The following is a 22,297-nucleotide window of genomic DNA, read 5'->3' as shown; positions in this document are numbered from 1 at the left end:
CGGCATTAGTCAGCCCTGAGAAGGCTCATGTGACTCAGTGCTGTCTCACCTTGCCTTTGCTGGTCATATTGCTGACTGGCCCCATCTGTTCCACGAGCCTGTCATTCAGAGAGCTACATGATCCCAAGTTCTAAAGCCCCCCTCAAGCTCTTAGTGACAGTGGTGCCTTGAGCGGTGCCTTTGAAGCAGGACCCTGAAGATGCCCCAAGCGGCTGACATTTGGGGTGGGGGAAGAAAATATGCTAGCATTTGCATTTTCCTTGCTTAAGTGCCAAGTTCTCCTCCCCACCCCCTAACAGTCTTGGAACTGACAGCATCTTTTTATCTGTTTGAATTTTCCTATTACTTTTTTTACTAACATACAAAGAAATATTTTTCTCTGTAACATTTTCATATACAAGGAGCAGTATACCTTGTACTTACCCATCTCCCCATCTCCCTCCCTAGTTCAGCCTCTATCCCTTTCTGCCCTCAAATAGCCCTCCCTTTGGATCTCATGTCACATTCTACTACACTATACAGCTATACATCTTATTTGTATATAAGGGGTTTTATTTTATTTTTTTAAAAAAAGAAAACAAACTATCTTTTTTCATTTTACATACCAATCCCAGTTCTCACTTCCTCCCCTCCTACCATTCCCTCCACCTTCCAGGCCACCCCATCCCCCATCATGCACTCCTCAAAGAGGGTAAGGCACATTGCTTTGACAAAAGACCAAGGCTCTCTCTACAATATGTAGGCTGAACAAGGTATCTATTCAAATAGAATGGGTTCCAAAAATCCAGTACAAGCAATAGGGATCAATCTGGTGACACTGCCAGTGGCCCCACAGTCTGCCCAGCCATACAACTATCACCCACATTCAGAGGGTCTATTTCCATCCATTCGCATGCAAATTTCAAGATGTCATTATTTTTTACTGATAAGTAGTACTCCATTGTGTAAATGTACCACGTTTTCTTTATCCACTCTTCAGTTGAGGAGCATCTAGGTTTTTTCCAGGTTCTGGCTATTACAAATAAAGCTGCTATGAACATAGTTGAACAAATGTCCTTGTAGTATGGTTGAGCAGCCTTTGGGTATATGCTGGGTCCTGGGGTAGACTGATTCCCAATTTTCTGAAAGACCACCATACTGATTTCCAGAGCGGTTGTACAAGTTTGCACTCCCACCAACAAGGGAGGAGTGTTCCCCTTATTCCACATCCTCTCCAGCGTAAGCTATTATTGATGTTTTTGATATTAGCCATTCTGACTGGTGTAAGATGATATCTCAGAGTTGTTTTGACTTGCATTTCCTTGATAGCTAAAGATGTTGAACATTTCCTTAAGTGTCTTTCAGCCATTTGAGATTCTTCTGTTGAGAATTCTCTGTTTAGATCTGTTTTAATTGGATCATTTGGAATTTTGATGTATAATTTCTTGAGCTCTTTATATAAATGGATATCAGTCCTCTATCTGATTTGGGGTTGGTGAAGATTTTTTCTCATTCAGTATGCTGCTTTTTTGTCTTATTGACTGTACCCTTGGCTTCACAGAAGCTTCTCAGTTTCAGGAGATTCCATTTATTCATTGTTGCTATCAGTGTCTGTGCTACTGGAGTTATATTTAGGAAGTAGATTCCTGTGCCCATGCATTGATGATTACTTCACACTTTCTCTTCTATAAGTTCAGTATGGTCAAATTTATATTGAAGTCTTTAATCCGTTTGGAATGAGTTTTATGCATGGGGATAGATATGGGTTTATTTTCATTCTTCCACATGTTGACATCTATGAAACCAATATCATTTGTTTAAGATGCTTTCTTCTTTTTTATTGTATCATTATAGCTTCTTTATCAAAAATCAGGTGTTCATAGGTGTGTGGATTAATATCCAGGTCTTTGATTCGGTTCCATTGGTCAATCTGTCTGTTATTATGCCAAAATGAAGCTGTTTTCATTACTGTAGCACTATAATAGAGCTTGATATCAGAGATGGTGATGCCTCTGGAAGTTCCTTTATTGTGCAAGATTGTTTAGGCTATCCTGGATTTTTGTTTTTCTATATGAAATTGAGTATTGTTCTTTCAAGATCTGTGAAGAATTGTGTTGGAATTTTGATGGGGATTGCATTGAATCTATAGATTGCTTTTGGTAGAATTGCCATTTTTATTATGTTGATCCTACCTGTCCAAGAGCATGGGAAATCTTTCCATTTTATGGGATCTTCTTCAATTTCTTTCTTCAAAGATTTAAAGTTCTTGTAGAGCAGGTCTTTCATTTCTTTAGTTAGTGTTACCCCAAGATATTTTATGTTGTTTGTGGCTATTGTGAAGGGTGATATTTCTCTGATTTCTTTCTTAGCTTCTTTATCATTTGTATATAGGAGGGATACTGTTTTTTTTTTAAGTTGATCTTGTATCCTGCCACATTACTGAAGGTATTTATCAGCTGTAGGAGTTCCCTGGTAGAGTTTTTGGGGTCACTTATGTATATTATCATATCCTCTGCAAATAACGAAAGTTTGACTTCTTCCTTTCCAATTTGTATCCCCTTGATCTCCTCTGTTCTCTTATTGCTCTAGCTAGAACTTCAAGAACTATGTTAAATAGATATGGAGAGAGTGGACAGCCTTGTCTTGTTCCTGAGTTTAATGGAATCACTTTGAGTTTCTCTCCATTTAGTTTGATGTTGACTGTCGGCCTACTGTATGTTGCTTTTTTTTATGTTTAGATACATTCCTTGTACCCCTGATCTCTCCAAGACCTTTATCATGAAGGGGTGTTAGATTTTGTCAAATGCTTTTTTAGCATCTAATAATGATCATATGGTTTTTTTTCTTTCAGTTTATTTATATGATTGATTAAATTGATAGATTTTCATATGTTGAACCATTCATGCATTTCTGGGATGAAGCCTACTTAATCATAATGGATGATTTTTTATGTGTTCTTGGATTCAGTTTGCCAGTATTTTCTTGAGTATTTTTGCATCTATGCTCATGAGAGAGATTGGTCTATAATTCTCTTTCTTGGGTGAGTCTTTGTGTGGTTTCAGTATCAGGGTACCCATAGACTCATAAAAAGAGCTTGGCAATATTCCTTCTGTTTCTATTATGTGGACCACTTTGAGGAGTATAGGTATTAGTTCTTCTTTGAAGTTCTGGTAGAATTCTGCACTAAACCATATGGACCTGGGATTTTTTTTATTGGGAGGCTTTTGATGACAGCTTCTATTTCCTTGCAGAGTATAGGTCTATTTAAGTTGTATAGTTGGTCTTGATTTAATTTTGGTATGTGGTACCTACCCAGAAAATTGTCCATTTCTTTTACATTTTCCACTTTTGTGGAATACATGTTTTTGTAGTATGACCTAATGATTCTCTGGATTTCCTCAGTGTCTGTTGTTACACCTTTTCATTTCTGATTTTGTTAATTCATATCTGCCTTTTGATTAGTTTGGATAAGAGTTTGTCTATCTTGCTGATTTTCTCAAAGAAGCAGCTTTTTGTTTCATTGATTCTTTGTATTATTTTCCCTGATTCTATTTTATTGATTTCATCCCTCAATTTGATTATTTCCTGTCATCTACTCCTCCTGGGTGAGTCTGCTTCTTTTTGTTCTAGAGCTTTCAGGTGCACTGTTAAGTCCTAGTTTGAGATTTCTCCACTTACTTTATGTAGACACTTAGTGCTATGAACTTTCCTCTTAGCACGGCTTTCATAGGGTCCCATAAGTTTGGATACATTGTGCCTTCATTTTCATTGAATTCTAGAAAGTCTCTAATTTTTTTTCTTTATTTCTTCCTTGACCCAGGGTGGTTCAATTGAACACTGTTCATTTTCCATGAGTGTGTAGACTTTCTGCAATTAGTGGTGTTGTTAAATTCTGACTTTAAACCATGGTGATTCAATAAGATAGAGGGGGTTATTCCAATTATTTTGTATCTATTCAGGTTTGTTTTGATACCAAGTATGTGGTCAATTTTAGAGAAGGTTCCATGAGGTGCTGAGAAGAAGGTGTATTCTTCTACGTTTGGGAGTTATGGAGGAGGGTCATATGTCTATTGGTTAATAAAGAAACTGCCTTGGCCCTTTTGACAGGATAGCAGCTTAGATAGGCAGAATAGACAGAACAGAATTCTGGGAGAAAGAAGCCGAGTCAGGCAGTTGCCATGATTCTCCCACCCAACACAGACACAGGTTAAGATCTTTCCTGGTAAGCCACACCTCATGGTGCTACACAGATTATTAAATATGGGTTAAAGCAAGATGTGAGAATTAGCCAATAAGAGGCTAGAACTAATGGGCCAGGCAGTGTTTAAAAGAAAACAGTTTTCGTGTAATTATTTCAGGTAAAGCTAGCCGGGTGGTGGGACGCAGCCTACTGCTCCTATCACAACATGGGCGAAATGTTCTGTAAGTGTTTGTTAAGTCTACTTGAGCCATGACATCTGTTAGTTCTCTCGTTTCTCTGTTAAATTTCTGTCTTATCAACTTGTCCATTGGAAAGAGTGGAGTATTGACATCTCCTACTATTAGTGTATGGGATTTAATGTGCATTAGTAATTTTTTTACATATGTGGGTGCTCTTGTATTTGGGGCATAGATGCTCAAAATTGAGACTTCATCTTGATGGATTTTCCCCTGTAATGAATATAAAATGTCCTTCTCCATCTCTTCTGATTGATTTTAGTTTGAAATATATTTTGGTTAGATATTCGGATAGCTATACCAGCTTGTTTCTTAAATCCATTAGATTGGAAAATCTCTTCCCAACTTTTTACTCTGAGGTAATGTCTGTCTTTAAGGTTGAAGTGTGTTTCTTATTTATAGAAGAAGATGGATCCTGCTTTTGTATCCATTCTCTTAGCCTGTGCCTTTTTATAAGTAAGTTGAGTCCATTGCTATTAAGAGATATTAATGACCAATGATTGTTAATTCTTGTTATTTTTTGGTGGAGTGTTTATGTGTTTGGGGTTTTCTAGCTTGAGGTTATCTGTTGGCTGTGTTTTTGTGGGTGCAGTTAGCTTCCTTGAGTTGGAGTTTTCCTTCTTGTACTTTCAGTAGGGCTTGACTTGTGGATACATATTGCTTAAATCTGGTTTTGTCATGGAATATCTTATTTTTTCCATTGATGGTGATTGAAAGCGTTGCTGAGAATAGTAGTCTGGGCTTGTACCTGTGGTCTCTTAGTGTCTGCAGTACATCTTCCTAGGACCTTCTGGCCTTTATGGTTTCCATTGAGAAGTCAGGTGTAATACTGATAGGTCTGCCTTTATACGTTACTTGGCATTTTTCCTTTGTAGCTCTTAACATCCTTTCTTTATTTTTTATGTTTTGTGTTTTGATTATTACATGGTGAGTATACTTTTTTTGGTTCAGTCTATTTAGTGTTCTGTAAGATTCTTGTACCTTCATAGTGCTATCCTTCTTTAGGTTGGGAAAGTTTTCTCCTATGATTTTGTTGGATATATTTTCTGTACCTTTGAGCTGGAGTTCTCCTTCCTCTATCTTTGTTATTCTTAGGTTTGAACTTTCCATGTTGTTTCAGATGTCCTGGATGCTTTATGATAAGAATTTGTTGCGTTTAACATTTTCTTTGACCAAGGAATCTATTTCCTTATTTTTTTTTTTATTTTTGGTTTTTCAAGGCAGGGTTTCTCTGTAGCTGGAGCCTATCTTGGAACTAGGTTTTGTAGAGCAGGTTGGCCATGAACTCACAGAGATATGCCTGCCTCTGCCTCCCAAGTGCTGGGATTAAAGGCATGCTCCACCACTACCCGGCTTCTCTATAGTATCTTCAACACCTGAGATTCTTTCTTCCATCTCTTGTATTCTGTTGGTTATGCTTGCTTATGTAGTTTCTGTTCAATTACCCAGATTTTCCATTTCCAGAATTCCTTCCATTTGTTTTCTTTATCACCTCTATTTCAAGCTTCAAGTCTTGAACTGTTTGAATTGTTTGCTTCACCTGATTAATTATTTTTTCTTGGTTTTCTTGGATTTAAGAGATTTATTGATTTCTTCTGATATTTTGTTTGTATTTTCCTCCATTTCTTTAAGGAAATTTTTCATTTCTTCTTTAAATGTATCCATCATCTACATAAAGTTTTGTTTAAAATCATTTTCTTCTGCTTCTTCTGGGTTAGAATGATCAAGTTTTCCTGTCATATGACCACTGGATTCTAAGTTGCTTTTTAGGTTTTTGAATGAATTTTATTGCATTGACGCCTACCCATCTCTTCCTCCAATTGGTGCAGGTAGTGTATTTACCTCTTGGTCCAATCCTTGAAGTGGCTGTCTGTGGCTTTGGGAACTGTTCCTGGTCTGCTCTGTACTGTCATGGTCTGTGTCTCAGGGAGCCACTGAGGTCTCTCTTGACCCACTCTCTTGCCTTGCTCTCTTGGTCCACTCTCTTGGTCCTCTCTCTTGGTCTTCTCTCTTGATCTGCTCTCTTGGTCCTCTCTGTGTAGTTGCAGCCTATGCTTTAGAGTTCCTCTAAGGTTGTGGGGTGATAGGAGGGCTTGGGGGTGGAGAGGGACTTGTAGCTTATAGGGTTCAATCTATGGGGTGAGGTTGTTAGAGCAGACTACCTGTAGGAAACCTGCCTGCTGTCTGGCTAGAGAAACTGATGCAGGTGGGGGAGGTGCCCAGGCTTTTGCCCCAGTGTGGAGGGCCTAGAGAGTGGGGTGCCCCTCTGGTTGTGTGGTCTCTTACCTCTTGGTCCTCTCTGTGTAGTCACAGCCTGTGTTTCAGAGTTCCTCTGAGGTCATGGGGGTTAGGAGGGTTTGGGGGTGGAGTAGGACTTGTAGCTTACAGGGTCCAATTGATGGAATGATGGTGTTGGAGCATCCTACCTGCAGGAAGCTTGCCTGCTGGCTGGCTAGAGAGGCTGAGGCAGGTGGAGGAGGTGTCTTGCATTTTACCCCAGTATGGAGAACCTAGAGAGTGGGTGCCCCTATGGATGGTATGAAGTTATTAAAGAACAAAGTTAATGTAAAAAAAAAATGCTTAGACCATTAGTGAAGCACAACTTTACATATGTCTGTCCTAGATTCCAAGCAAGGGTTAATTGAGGGAGGAAGCAGAGCTGTGAATCTGGACACCACCATACAGTCTGGGCTCGTAGACTAAACATAGGGAGGAAGAAAATTCTACCTGAGCATGGCGGAGCCACTGTGACAAGCCCCCTTACAGTCCTGCTGCTATGGCTTCTATACTGTGATGGACAGAATCCATTCAAGCTTTGTCCTAGATAAATTCAGCTGTGACTTGATGTCACCTAGAGCCATCTAGGGGGTCCCAATTGATCGATTGCCCAGATGAGATTGGCCTTTGGCCATATCTGTGAGGGCTTTCTTGGTAGATGATATGAGAATGCCCAGCCCACTGTGTGTGGCACCACACCTAAGCAGATGGGTCTGGGCTGTGTAAGAAAGTTAGCTGAGCTTAAGTCAGCGAATGAGGGGGTAAGCAGCCTCCTCCATGGTTTCTGCTCCCAGCTCCTACATGGAATTCCTGGCCTGACTTCCTTCCTGCCACCCAGAACTGTAAGTCATATAAGACCTTATCTCCTATGATAATTTTGATTATAGTATTTTATCACAGAAGCAAGAATGAAACCAGAATAAACCATTAACCAAAATTAATTCGAATTGGTTCTTGTCAGGTGTCTGGTCACAGCAATAAGAAAGTGCCTAATGAAATGCTGTTCACCAGACTCGTGTGTTCAAGCTCTCTAGGTCACGTCTTCTCAAATGTCTTCTCTCTGCTCTCGAGAATTTCATAAATGTATACAATGAAATACGAACATTTCCAATCCCCATTTCTCCTCCCCTCACCCATGTCCCCCCAAACATGTAGTTCTCTCAAATTAATGACCTTTTTATAACCCACTAAGTCTAGTTAGCACTGTCCGTCTGTGCTTGTAGGGGTAGGTGTGGACTCAGTGGCAAAAAGCCCACTAATGGGCACCGGCTCCAAAAAAGAATCATAGATGATTTTTCTCCCTTAGCAGCTCTCAGCTTCCAGTAGCTCCACAGTAAGGGGAGAAGGCTGGAGAGCACCTCCCTCTCTATGTAGAATTGTGCCAGGCTTATGTGGGTAACCATAGCCACTGTGACTTTGGGAGTACCCAGAAAACAGAATTTCACAACACTGCTCCCCATCATCTGGCTGTTACATTTTTTTTCCTGCCTCCCTTAATGTTTGCTGAGCCTTGGTATGGGGAGTTGATACAGATGTCCATTTAGGTCCAAGCACTCAGTCTCTTAGCCTCAGCACTGTGACCAGTTATGCCTCTCTCTGTTGGCTCCTGCCCGCTGCAAAAAAAAGGGGGGGGGCTTCTGTGGCCAAGGTCTATGACTGCAAATATAAATACTTTTAAAGCATTAAGTTACACTCTGGGCCTAAGACCTCCCCAGCTAGGAGATTTTGCCTATGAGTGCTAGGCATGAAATTCTCTATGGCAGAGCATACCTCAAGCCCAGTCAGAAAGAGGTTCGTTACCCATAACTTGTCAAGCCGCCATTGCACATAATGCCTGGCGTGTTAGTATTACCAGGTGAAGAATCCAGAACTGGGTAAGACCACTGATGTCTTTTTTTCCCTAGCAAATGTCATAGTATCTTCTGATATCATGAAAAATAACCAACAGGGAGGACTTTCTCTGGTCAGTTTGAGGCTGATTTCTCTACGTCCCGCAGCCACAGCATGTGGTCAGCAAAGCACATCTTCAGGAGTGGGGTCCTCGGTAGGTAGGTTTTCAAAGTAATGGAGGAAGCTTGGGCAGAAATAATGCTGAGCTTAGCTTTTGAGACTTTGAACATAGGACTGTATCTGTTACTCTTTCCATCGTTGTTCACTTTCACACTGCTGTAAAGCCAGGCTGACAGAAATGAGTGCAAAAACAGATGTGAGGACTTAGTAGCAACCAGATAGAACACTAACAAGGAATTATTGTCAAGTCTAATATTTCACCATTACTCATAGTGAAAAATATTTTGTTCTTAGTACAGCTTTGAAGACTTAATGAGATGGTTTGACAAATGTATCTTCTCAGAATTATTTTCACTGGAGACTAATTAAAACATGTCATGACATTCTTGGTATAAAGATATTTAACATCTCCTAGGACAATATCTACTATAAAGAAGGCACTGAGCAAATGTTGGTTATTATTTCTTTGCTCTCCTTAAAAATTACATATTCTAAGATTCTTCAGGAAGAAGCTGCAGCAATTTATTTTCAGCGTGTCTTACAGAGAAACTATAAATTACCAGTAACTACAGGAATTTCATAACAGGCTTTTATGATAGACTATTGTGTGATGGTTTCATTTCTGTTTTATGACCAAAGTCTAAAAAAATGAGTTTCCAATTTTATTTATTGTACAAGTTAGTAAATTTTAAAATAGATAATGTCTAAAAAGGAGTCAACTATATGTCAAAACAATACATCAAGAGACCCCGAGAAAAGGGCACTATTACTACGGATCACCCACCTTTTGAAATCACTTCTAGTGTTCTTAGCAAAGAATGTATTTATATGGACATTGTCAAACTATGGTAGACACTCTATTGTCCTTTAGAGAAAGCTTAGCAATCATATCAGATAGAGAAGAATAAGGAAAAATATCCGGCAGACCTGAAGTAGTCAAGTTGACATGGGAATAGAACTATAGATTCTCTTATAGGGAAAGAATATATTTTTAAATCAATGACCTCCATTCTTCCACTTGAGGCTTACAGTGGTCCATTTGGAATCCTGGAGAGACCTCTATAATCCCTATTATGTGACTTTTCCTGAACAAACAACCATGTATTGATTCCAGGTGAGGCACTCACGATAAACCAACTATATGACCCCATTAAAGTCTCTTAACTAACCAGAGAGTTTCTTTATTAGGGTTAGTTACAGAAGCTAAAGTAATGGTTACTGTCAGGAGCATGAGGGACCCAAAAGTAGCTGCATCACTAAAAAGCCACCCCAGCATGGATGTGTCTCCGGAGAGCCCAGCCCAGAAGGTAGTGGCCCTGGTTCTCCTCAGCAAGTGTGCACTGCTTGTCTAGCCTTGGGAGAGGTCTTGTGAATCTTGTCTAGCCTTGGGAGAGGTCTTGTGAATCTTGTCTAGCCTTGGGAGAGGTCTTGTGAATCTTGTCTAGCCTTGGGAGAGGTCTTGTGAATCTTGTCTAGCCTTGGGAGAGGTCTTGTGAATCTTGTCTAGCCTTGGGAGAGGTCTTGTGAATCTTGTTTAGCCTTGGGAGAGGTCTTGTGAATCTTGCTTCTGCTGCTTCCTGTGTCGTATTTTGTTTCTTTTCTCAACCTTATGAATTTCATTTATTTCTTGTGTCTGAGTCCCCCCTTCTCCCTGTGAGAGAGGATGTTTCATTTGAAAGGAAATGACTGCACGTGCCTCTGAGGATGCTTCTGGACACATGTGCCGCTCACAGACCCCAGAGTTGCAGCTGCCTTATTTATCACGGCACTGGCGGACAGCAGCCATGCTCCTCGGTAACTCTTTATTTATTAAAGATTTCTGCCTCCTCCCCGCCACCGCCTCCCATTTCCCTCCCCCTTCCCCAATCTAGTCCCCCTCCCTCGTCTGCCCAAAGAGCAATCAGGGTTCCCTGCCCTGTGGGAAGTCCAAGGACCACCCACCTCCATCCAGGTCTAGTAAGGTGAACATCCAAATTGCCTAGGCTCCCACACTGGTTTGGGTCTGAAAAAGCATGGGATAAAACCGGACTCGCTGAACATAGCTGACAATGAGGACTACTGAGAACTCAAGCACAATGGCACTGGGTTTTGATCCTACTGCACGTACTGGCTTTGTGGGAGCCTAGGCAGTTTGGATGTTCACCCCGTAACTCTTGTGGGGGAGTTTAATCCATGATGGCAGAAATTTTCAGTCTTCTTACCCACACCTGAATCCCTGTCTAAACAACATTTGGCACATAGTAAGTAGTCAACAAATATTTTAATAAATTGACAGATTCTAGCAACATCTGATGTTCCAGGTAGAAGTCCTTGTTAGTGAAATTTGCCTTCGGCACCTGCTTGCCTTAGCCACCTTAGGGGATTTCTTCCTCTGTGTACTTTAGATCTGTGGTTGCCTGGTGGTTCAAGGAAGATCCCTGCCTCTGTTGAGCAATTCAAGAAACATTCCTGTTGAGCCCTCTAGGTAGAAACACACAGCTTTTACAGACAGCAGTTCTCTTAGGAAACTGTAGAAATGGAATCTGAATGGAAACCTTTAGATAGCCACACAGCTAGCTGCCAGGGTCTTCTTCATGTGCCCTGTGGGAGCACAATTACCTGGATCTCTGAGATGATGCTTTTGAAGCAGTTTCCAGTAATTAAGTTCATCAGCTAGTTATTAAATGCCCACTCTGAGGCAGCCTGTCTTCCAGATGCTTCAATATGGCTCATGAATTTCTCATGAGGCTTCAAACTCAGTTAAGCCTAGAAATCGGCAAAAGCTGCAGATTCCCCTCTGCATGTGGCTTGATTCACATACATTGTGGTTCACAAACTCTAGACAAGCGTTTCCTACCTGAGGATTTTGTGTCAATTCTTTAAGTTAGATTTTAAAATTTTTAATTTCACAAGTGAAGCCATGGGGCAGCTGATATATCAATTAAAATGAAAGAAAATAAGTAAAACAAAACAAAGGAAAGAGTAGAAGCTGAGAGGGCCAGAGGCGTTGGAGGGACACGCCACCTCCTCCTTTCCTTTGTAGGCAGGAATAGCAGCATTGGTGCCGCCTTCCAAGACAAGAGCAGTTTCTACTGGGCTTTTTTTTAAGCACTTCCAACTTTTAACTATGTTTTGTTTGTGTTTCATTATTCTTATTTAACATGTGTGTTGATTGTAATCTACTCCGGACACTAGGAATACAATGTATTAAACTCCCTTTGTCAAGGATGTTTCAAATCTAGTGGAAGTCCTAAAACACACACAGGTTCTGCATTGGTTATTTTTCTGTTGCATTGACAAAGCTTCCTGACCAGAAGCAAATTATAGAAAAGAGAAAATGTGTAAGAGACCATGAGAGAAGGAAATCTTGGCAACACGTGGCAGGCGTAGGAACAGGAGCAGGAAGCTGAGAGATCACATCTTCTACCACAAACATGAAGCAGGAAGAGTGAAGAAAGGCATAATTATACAGCTCAAAGCCCACCTGCAGCAACATACTCCTTCCGGAAAGGCTGAACCTCTATACCTGCTGCAAACAACACTGCCAACTGAAGATCAAGCGTTTAAAACCCAAGCTGACAGGGGACCTTTCTTATTCAAATTACCACAGTATCTATAAGCCAGACTTGGAGGTAACATGTGCCAAAACAGATATCCGCAACTAAAAACATCTCAGAGGTCGAGTCTCACTTGGGAAAGGGCAAGGTTTCCTGAAAACCAGGCATCGGGCATTTATGACTAAGCCAGGAAAAAGGATGCCATTTCGTGATCTTTGCAGAAGAGCCTCTAGTCTAGTAAGTTCCACGCCTGAAAGAGGAAACTGTGACCCATGTAAAGTTCATGACATTATTCTTTCATCAAAAAGATGAAAATGAAACACAGCCATAAATCCCCATGCTGGCGAGTTGTAGACACTCAGCCTGCACCCACCTGCCCCCAGCTCGCTTTCCACTGGAGAAAGTTTAGAGTCTAAACTGATGTCTAATTACAAGCTCCCCACTTCAGCAGACTAGAAACGCACCAGGGATAAATCTTAGTCAGTGCTGGCAGTCTGTTTCCTCCCAGTTAGACTGCATGTGCAAAGCGGATTTCAGACCCTGCTCATTCTGCTGATTACACATAACACAGAGACATGGCATTCATGTGCCATCCCAATCTGAAGTGACTGCAAGCCTGCCTCGGTGCCAGTCAGTTGGCTTAGATCCCTGGGTGGAAACTCATCAGCCAATATTGTCCTCTTGTAGCTGATGTGGTCACCAAACATATCCTTGCATCAACAACTGGACAGTCTATTTTTCATGTCAGCTTTTCCTCTAAGTTTAATTTAAAGAGCTGTTCCAGGGAGTAAATTAGGGAAAATGGTTCTGTTTTAAAGAGCCATGTCTGGAGCTAATTAATAGTTATATTTTATTCCTTTTTCCATGTCATGACTGTAGGAGAGTGCTTGTTTGGGAATTTCTTTCAATGTGCTGTTTAAAAGAAAAGAAAGCTCATTATTGTTTTACATTTTTTGAAACTGAAATGAAAACCCTCCAGACCTTTAGAGTAGAGAAGTGGAGACCACAGTGTGAGAAGAGCAGGCCAGACTGAGTACAGGAAGCTGCAGCCACAGTTACACCAATGCCACCACATCAAAACTCCCTTCTCTACAAAACCCACAATCAGAGGGCCTGAAGGGTGCCATGACAAGGCAGGTGGTCGCCATTTCAGGTTCATGCTGCATCTGAATTCTGCATTCTACACATTTTCCCACTATGACTCCAAATGTGAGTCATGTGTGTTTTTATATTAATGGCAAATGTTCTCCTTTTTCAGTTATCTCAACAGGGTCCTGTGAGGAGTTGGCGGAGGAGTCTGGATGTGACTCAAGGACCTTGATTTCCCAATACTGGTCCTCAGCTGCCTGCACTCCTTGGGAATGATTTAGTACTTGATGGCAAGATGCCCCTGGCTCATCCCCAAGTGTGAGCACGACAGAAGGAGCTGCTACAAGGGTGAATGAGGAAATTAGGGACTGTGTGAGCAAAAGTGTTCAGGGTGCTGGTGGTGGAGGAGACAGGGCTTTATATGTAGCACTTGGTGGCCTGGAACTCACTTTGTAGACAAGGTTGGCCTCAAACTCACAGAGCTCTATCTGCATTTGCTTGGGTTGAAGAACTTGAGTTGAAAACATGAACCACCACATCTAGAGAGAATTTTTTTATTCCTTCTTAAAAGATCAATTAAAGCTACTTAGTGCAAACAATGATGAATTTTTTTAACACTAGAAATTCTTGGAATCCCAAAATAACAAATAGAAAGTAAGAACTAGTCTGGGAAATATTTTATAGCCATACCAAGTAATAAGATAAAATTTCTTTTATTAATAGGTAATGCTGATTGAGTACCTATAACTCGCCAGGCTCCAGGATAAGTACTTTACGTAGACTATACATCAGATACTGAAACTGATACGAAACAGATGCCTGTGGACTCATCTGGGATACAGTCTAAAGAACTATCAAAGGCACAGGGACAAGATCTGCATTCAGGAAGTTCAGAGCTGAGGACATCCTAACTCTCCACATCAACTCCGTTAGCTTAGGTGACTAAGTTGGCACGCTGCCATGTGCATTGCAGCAGAGAACTGGCATGATCTTCAATTTACATTTTTTATGTGCAGAAAAAATAATAAAGGAAAAGTGGAAAATCAAGCCTCTTGTTAAATAGAAATAATAACATGAAAATTGACCCTCAGAGCAAAACAATATATTTAAATGCCCCTTTATTGAAGGGTTCCTTGGCTGCTTGGCAAGTTTGAGTTCAGAGAAGTCACTTTGAGAAGGGAGCAAAAAACCATGTGCAGTGTGTTGGAGACAAAGCAAGGTGACAACATGTAGAGGAAGGGGTACAGTCACTAGCACGGTCAACATATTACATCATGTGAAAGACACTAGAGGATGAGAGACAGACAGCAGCAGAGAAGACAAGGGGGCTGAGAGTAGGGAGAGATCTGAGAAACAGGAAGGACACTGGGCAATCAGTGAACCCAGGCTCCTGGAGGAATTCATAGCATTGGTACATTTGCCATAGACTGAGGGTGGCCAGCCATTGCAAGACATCTGCTGAAGGCGGGGGATGGCAGAGACGAGATGAATAAAGCGCAAAATGCAAGGAGATGAGGGCTTGTTAGTGTGTGATGAGGAGAGATGATGGTGGAGAGCCCTCGGAGCATGCAGGGTCATGGGAAGACTTGGAGTTCAGAGGATGAGAAGGTCTCCATCAACAGAGTATGGATCAAAGACTTAACTTCTGACCCTTCCAGCATGGGATTAGTAACAGCTTGTCATGAGGAAGTATCACTCACGCACCACGGAGATGAACTTGCTAGTCCCCGAAATGCTATTTTAGGACAGGCACAATCACTGTGAGTCACTGGGTATGTAGGTCTGCTCCCACCATGCTAGTTCAATGTTTTTTTTCCAAATTAGGTTTTCCTCAGATGTGCCCTTCGTGCCTCTGTTCCTGTCCTTCCCGCCAGTCCGCAGCCCAGAAGCCCAGCACTTGGAAAGCAGTTCCCATGATTCTTGCCTGGACTCACTTCTCTCTGGCCCCTCATTGCTCTAACGATGGATGGTCTTCACACAGGTCTACACACACCTGGGAGCATGTGGCAGGATCCTCTGACCAGCTGTGTGCCTGGTAGAGTTTTCTTCACAACCTTATCTTTAGGAAGGAACCAAAGGGGGGATATCATTTATCATTCATGTTTCCTATAGACATTTGCCTCTGTGTTGGCTCCTGTCCCCCTCAGGTCAGCATAGGCAAGCTCAGTTTACTTGCAAAATCCTCTTCTGTTACAGCCCTTTTAACCCAACCTATCGGTCTCATTTATGGTTCCCAAAACACAAGCTGTTATGCTAATGAAGCTTTTATGCCTCTTTGGTTCCTCTGAATTCTTCTCTTCATGTTGAGCACCATGAGTCCATCGTCTCTGCTCTAGAACCTTGTCCAAGGCTGCCAGCTCTTCATACAAACTACTCCTTCCTCTGCCATGATTTTATTTTGTTAAGTGTTTGTAATGTTGGATGTAAGCAGTATAATAATTATTTCTTTATGTATTCTCCCAAATAAAATAAGAAATACATAAGATCAGAGGCTATATTTTATCTTTTCTCCCTGGCACAATTTCTAGCACCTAATAGAAAACAGGTAAATATGGGTATAAATATACGTGTTACTAGGGATATTCACTTTATTTATATTATAGTTTATCTAGGCATAGTAAATGGTTTATAATATATATATATATGTACATTAATCTTACATTAATACATTTAATCTTAAGGTATAATTTATAATTATAAGGTATAATTTATATTTGTGTGCTCGCTAGTTTTATGTCAACTTGATACAAACTGGAGGCATTTTGAAAGAGGGAACCTTAATTTTTAAAAATGGTCCTGTTGGATTGGACTGTGGACAAGCCTGTGATGCATTGTTTGATGATTGCCTGTGGGAGGGTCTAGCTCAGCTCACTCTGGGTAGTGTCACCCAGGGATGGTGGTTCTTGTTGCTATGAAAGGCAGACTGAGCAAACCATCAGAAGCATGCCTGTAAACAACCCTCCTCCATGGCTTCTGGTCCACTCCTGCCTCCATGTTCCTGCCCTGATGTCCTTGGATGATAGAGTACAAACCATAATATTAAAGAAAAAAGACTTTCCTCCTCAAGTTGCTTATGGCCATAGTGTTTTATCACAGCAATAGAGACCCCAATGACAACAGTTTGGTCTATGTATTTAGTACATATTTTATGTTTATTTATATGTGTATAATTCAAAAACTATAGTTAGCTTTTCTGTGCTTGTGTGTGTGTGTGTGTGTGTCTTTAGAATATGTGGATCAGCCCAGGTTTCCCAGGAGAAAATATGAAGAGCAGAACATGAGAGAATATTAAAACTGAAGGATTTGGAGAGAATGTTTTATTTCCACGGCCATCAAAGTGACTAATATAACCACACGAATCCCCAGGAGCTTATGGGATTTGTTTTTGGCCAAAACTACATTCTAAATAGTTACCCAAATCCTGTAGATTGCCAAAACTATATTTACAATTGTCTTACTTTTCTTTGGGTTCTAAGTTCCTGTCTGAACCACTTACAAAGTAAATTCTGTTTTTTGTCATTTGTCACGGTCAATCGGAATATAGAGTATTATAAAAATGAACAATTTCTGAGCCCTAGAACCCTCCCCTGACCCAGAAGAAACAAATGAAGGAGGAGAGAAGAAAATTATGTCTGAAATCCATTGCAGGTCGAGCATTAGTCTTGACTTTTACACGCATTCTCTCTGTCATTTTAATGACTCTAAGGGGCAGCATCAATTCTCCCAGCTCTCAGGTCTGTATTTGAATGGGAAATAAATACCATCTCTCCAGACACTCCTCTTTACACACTGCATGTCTTGAGACTTCCCAGCTTCTGTGGTACATGAGCCAATCCCATATAATACATTTCTCTCTCCTCATCTGAGATGGGAGAGGGAGCAAGGAGAGATGTGACAATTTCATTTTTCTGGATAATGATAACAACAAATATTATTTACAACCCATCATCTGTGCAGATAAATGCAAGGTGGGTGCAATCTCTCCTGGAAATACTAAGATGGCCCATGTGCATCAAGAATTAAAAGTTGAGGTCTGTTTCTGTCACAACCTAAAGAGAATGAAGGTGGTGACAGACCTATGAGGTGGGTATTCAGATCACAATTTACCAGTGCTTCCTTAAGGACTTTAGATGGATTATCTGAGTCAGTTCCTTTTTTCCAGAAGACAAAGATATACTTTTCAGAATATCCCAAGTCCTCTGCCATAAGAACTGCATTGTAGCCTGGTGGTGGTGGCACATGCCTTTAATCCCAGCTCTCTGGAGGCAGAGACTGTTCTAATGATTAACTGATGACTCTGTAGTAGATCTTTCATTATTGTGTGTGTGAATGTAGTCCAGGCTAGTCCCAAGCTTGCAATCCTACTACCTCATCCTCCTGAGTGATAAGATTGTGCATTGTGTCTGTGCAGTGTATAGTTTAATTTATTCTTTACCCACATTAAACAAAAAAATCACTTTCTTATATTTGAGCACAGGGCATAAGTGATTTTTGCTTCATATTATGCAAAATTCTAAAGAGTGAAAATATTCCTGAGAAAAAGTCAAGTGATGAGATGGAGCATCTTCTGGATTTTAAATCCCATGCATCTGTAGCTGGCAAGCTTATTCATCAACAACACAAAGAAGGACTTGAGGACTTAAGCAATAAGTCACATTCTATATCTCTCAGTTTTTCTTTCTCGTGCCCACTAGATCTTCTTCTAAAACCACAGCCCCTCATGCCTCTATTCACAACTTCAAGGAAAGGGACTCCGAACATACCTGGGAGAACTGAAAAGCACAAAAGCAATTTTTAAACAGTCTCAGCCCCAGAGAACTTGAAACACCAATGCAAGTTCTGGGGCTCTCTGCACTGTGTCTACACTGGGCTCTGGACCTCGCCACAGTCTGAGGAAGTAGACTGATTTAGCAAATCCTTATTGTCAGTGGACAGCTGGTTTCCTGTGACCTTCTGTGGAGCTCTTGAGCAAGGTGCAGTGCCCACACACATTTCATGGCTCATTGTCTTTATAAACTCTAAGTTACCCCAAATTCACAGATAAGAGCACTTCACTTCACTTTTCCCAGTGTTGGTTAACAAGCAAGATTCTCTCACAATCAAAACATCATCTCGCTGTCTCAACTGGATAACACCTGTGAAAAAAAACCCTAAAGTGCATTCTTGTTCTCTCATGACTCTGTGTTTTCAAGAGAAAGTGGAACAAATGAAGCCTCTGAAGCTTTACTCCTCATCACCACAAATCTGGAGGAAAGGGTGAGCTGACTCCTGGGGGAAGAGGAAGTCAGAAGAATCCACCTTCAGCTGAACGCTACAGCACACTGAGACTACTTAGCAGTCTCAGTAATTTTAGAAGTACTAACTCTTCAGCGCTGAAGAGATAGCTCAGTCTGAGTAAAATGCTTGTCTTGCAAGCAAAGCCAGGCATGGCAGTGAGCTATGCATGTAAGCCAGCAGTCAGAAGGCTGAGACAGGCAGATCTTTGGGTTCTGCTAGCCTAGCCTACCTGGGGAACTCCAGGGCAGTGAGAAGCTTTCTCAGAAAAGGGTAGACAAGTCCTGAGGAGAGATGGCTGTGTTTCTCTTGTTGACTATGTCCTTTGCTTTACAAAAGCTTCTCAGTTTCAGAAGGTCCCATTTATTAATTGTTTCTCTCACTGTCTGTGCTACTGGAGTTATATTTAGGAAGTGGACTTTTGTGCCAGTTCATTCATGCAAGTGTACTTCCCACTTTGTCTTCTATTAGGTTCAGTGCAGTTGGTTTTATGTTGAGGTGTTTGACTCATTTGGACTTTTAGTCTTATAGATGGCACATGTTGACATCCAGTTATGCCAGCACATGTTTTTAAATATGCTTTCTTTTTCCATTTTACATTTTTTGTGTTTTTTTTTTCAAAAATCGGGTGTTCATAGGTGTGTGGATTGATATCTGGGTCTTCATTTTGTTTCCATCGGTCCTCCTGTTTTTTTGTTTTTGTTTTTTTTTTGTTTGTTTGTTTTTTTTGGTTTTTCAAGACAGGGTTTCTCTGTGGCTTTGGAGCCTGTCCTGGAACTAGCTCTGTAGACCAGGCTGGTCTTGAACTCACAGAGATCCGCCTGCCTCTGCCTCCCGAGTGCTGGGATTAAAGGCGTGCACCACCATCGCCCGGCTCTCCTATCTATTTTTATGCCAATACCAGGCTGTTCTCAGTACTGTAGCTCTGTAGCAGAGTTTGAAGTAAGGGACTGTGATGCCTACAGAAGTTCCTTTATTGTACAGATTTGTTTTGGCTATCCTGGGTTTTGTTGTTTTTCCATATGAAATTGATTATTGTTCTTTTGAGGTCTGTGCAGAATTTTGCTGGGATTTTGATGGGCATTGCATTGAATCTGTAAGATTGCCATTTTTACTATGTTAATTCTACCTACCCAAGAGCATAGGAGATCTTTCCATTTTATGGTGTCTTCTTCAATTTCTTTCTTCAAAGACTTAACGTTCTTGTCAAACAGATCTTCCACTTGTTTGGTTAGAGTTACTCCAAGATATTTTATGTTATTTGCTACTATTGTGAAGGATGATGTTTCACTGATTTCTTCTCAGCCCATTGATGATCTGTATCAAAGAAGGCTACTGATGTTTTTGAGTTAATCTTATATCCTGCTACATTATTGAAGATGTTAATGAGTTATAGAGTTTCTTGGTAGAATTTTTGGGGTCACTTATATAAACTATCATATCATCAGCAAATGGTGAGAGTTTCACTTCTTTGATTTGTGTCCCCTTAATCTCCTTTTGTTGTCTTCATTGCTCTAGTAAGAACCTCAAGTGCCATATTGAATAGATATGTAAAGAATAGACAACCTTGTCTTGTTCCTGATTTCAGTGGGACTGTTTTGAGTTTCTCTCCATTTAGTTTGATGTTGGTTGTTCTCTTGCTGTGTATGGCCTTTATTATGTTTAGGTATGTTCCTTGTATCCCTGCTCTCTCCAAAGACCTTTATCATGAAGGAATGTTGTATTTTGGTGAAGACTTTTCAGCATCTAATGAGAAGATCATGTGGGGGAGGGGGTTTCAGTTTGTTTATATGATGGATTACATGGACATATTTTTGTATGTTGAACCATCCCTGCATTTCCAGGATTAATTCTCCTTGATCGTGGTGGGTGAATTTTCTGGTGTGTTCTTGGATTTGTTTTGTCAGTATTTTATTGAGTATTTTTGCTACAATGTTCATGAGTAAGACTGGTCTGTAATTTTCTTTCTTAATAATGTCTTTGTGTGGTTTGGGTATCAGGGTAATTATTCCCTCGTAAAAAGAGTTTGGCAATGTTCCTTCTGTTTCTACCATGTGGAACAATTTGAGGAGTAATGGTATTAGTTCTTCTTTGAAAATCTTTTAGAATTCTGGGCTAAAACTACGTGATCCTGGTTTTTTTGTTAGTTAGTTTGTTTGTTTGTGGTTTTTGTTGTTGTTTTGGTTTGGTTTTTTGGTTGGGAGACTTTTGATGGCTGTTTCTATTTCTTAAGCAGTTATAGGTCTATTTAATTTGCTTATCTGGTCTTGATTTAATTTTGGTAAGTGATATTTATCCAGAAAATTGTCCATTTCCTTTAAGTTTTCCAATTTTGTAGAGTACAGATTTTCGAAGTATGACCCGATTTGATTCTCTGGATTTCCTCTGTGTCTGTTGTTGTGTCCCCCTTTTCATTTCTGATTTTGTTAATTTGGGTATTCTCTCTCTGCCTTTTGGTTAGTGTGGATAAAGGTTTGTCTATTTTGTTGATATTCTTGAAAAACCAACTCTTTGTCTCATTGATTCTTTGCATTGCTTTCTTTGTTTCTGTTTTATGGATTTTAGCTCTCAATTTGATTATTTCCTGCCATATAGTCCGCCCGGGTCAGTTTGCTTCTTAATGTTTAAAGTTTTCAGATGTTCTGTTAACTCACTAGTGTGGGATTTTCTCAGCTTCTTTATGTAGGCATTTAGTGCTATTAACTTTCCTTTTAACACTGCTTTCATTGTATTGCATAATTTGGGGTATGTTGTGTGGTCATTCTAGTTAAATTTTAGAAAGTCTTTAATTTCTTCCTTTATTTCATCCTTGATTCATTGGTGATTCAGGTGAGAACTGTTAAATTTCAATGTGTTTCTGGGCTTTCTTGGAATTAGTGTTGCTGTTGAATTATAATTTTAAGCCATGGTGATCCAATAAGACACATAGGGTTATTCTGATTTTTTGTATCTGTTGAGGTTTGCTTTGTTACTTAGTATGTGGTCAATTTTTGAGAAAGTTCCATGAGGTGCCGAGAAGAAGGTATATTATTTTATGTTTGGATGGAATGCTCTATAGATGTCTGTTAAGTCCATTTGAGTCATAACATCTGTTAGTTCCCTTATTTTTCTGTTAATTTCTGACTGACTGATCTGTCCAGTAGTGAGAGTGGAGTATTGAAGTCTCGCACTATTAGTGTGTGGGGTTTAATGTGTGATTTACGCTTTAGTAGTGTTTCATTTACATATGAGGGTGCCCTTGTATTTGGGTCATAGATGTTTAGTGTTGAGATTTCCTCTTGATGGATTTTTCCTGTGACAAATATGCAATGTCCTTCTTTGTCTCTTTTGACTGATTTTAGTTTGAAGTCTATTTTGTTAGATATTAGGATATATACCAGTTTGTTTCCTAGGTCCATTTAATTGGAAATTTTTTCCAAACCCTTTACTCTGAGTTGATGTCTGTCTTTGAGGTTGAGGTGTTTCTTATATGCAGTAGAAGAATGAATTCTGTTTTCTTATCCAGTCTGTTAAGTGTGTGTCTCTTTATAGATGAGTTGATTCCATTTATATTAATGGATATTAATGACCAGTAATTGCTATCTTCTGTTATTTTGGTTTTCATTGTTGATGATGTTATTGTGTGTGTTTTTCCCTTCTTTGGGATTTGCTGCTGTAAGATCATCTATTGTCTATGGTTTTCTGGGCCAAGCTTC

The sequence above is a fragment of the Microtus oregoni genome, unplaced genomic scaffold (assembly GCF_018167655.1).
Source record: "Microtus oregoni isolate MIOR12 unplaced genomic scaffold, Mior012 000008F_ref0000371, whole genome shotgun sequence".
Taxonomy (NCBI): domain Eukaryota; kingdom Metazoa; phylum Chordata; class Mammalia; order Rodentia; family Cricetidae; genus Microtus; species Microtus oregoni.
This window is presented reverse-complemented; position numbering follows the sequence as displayed.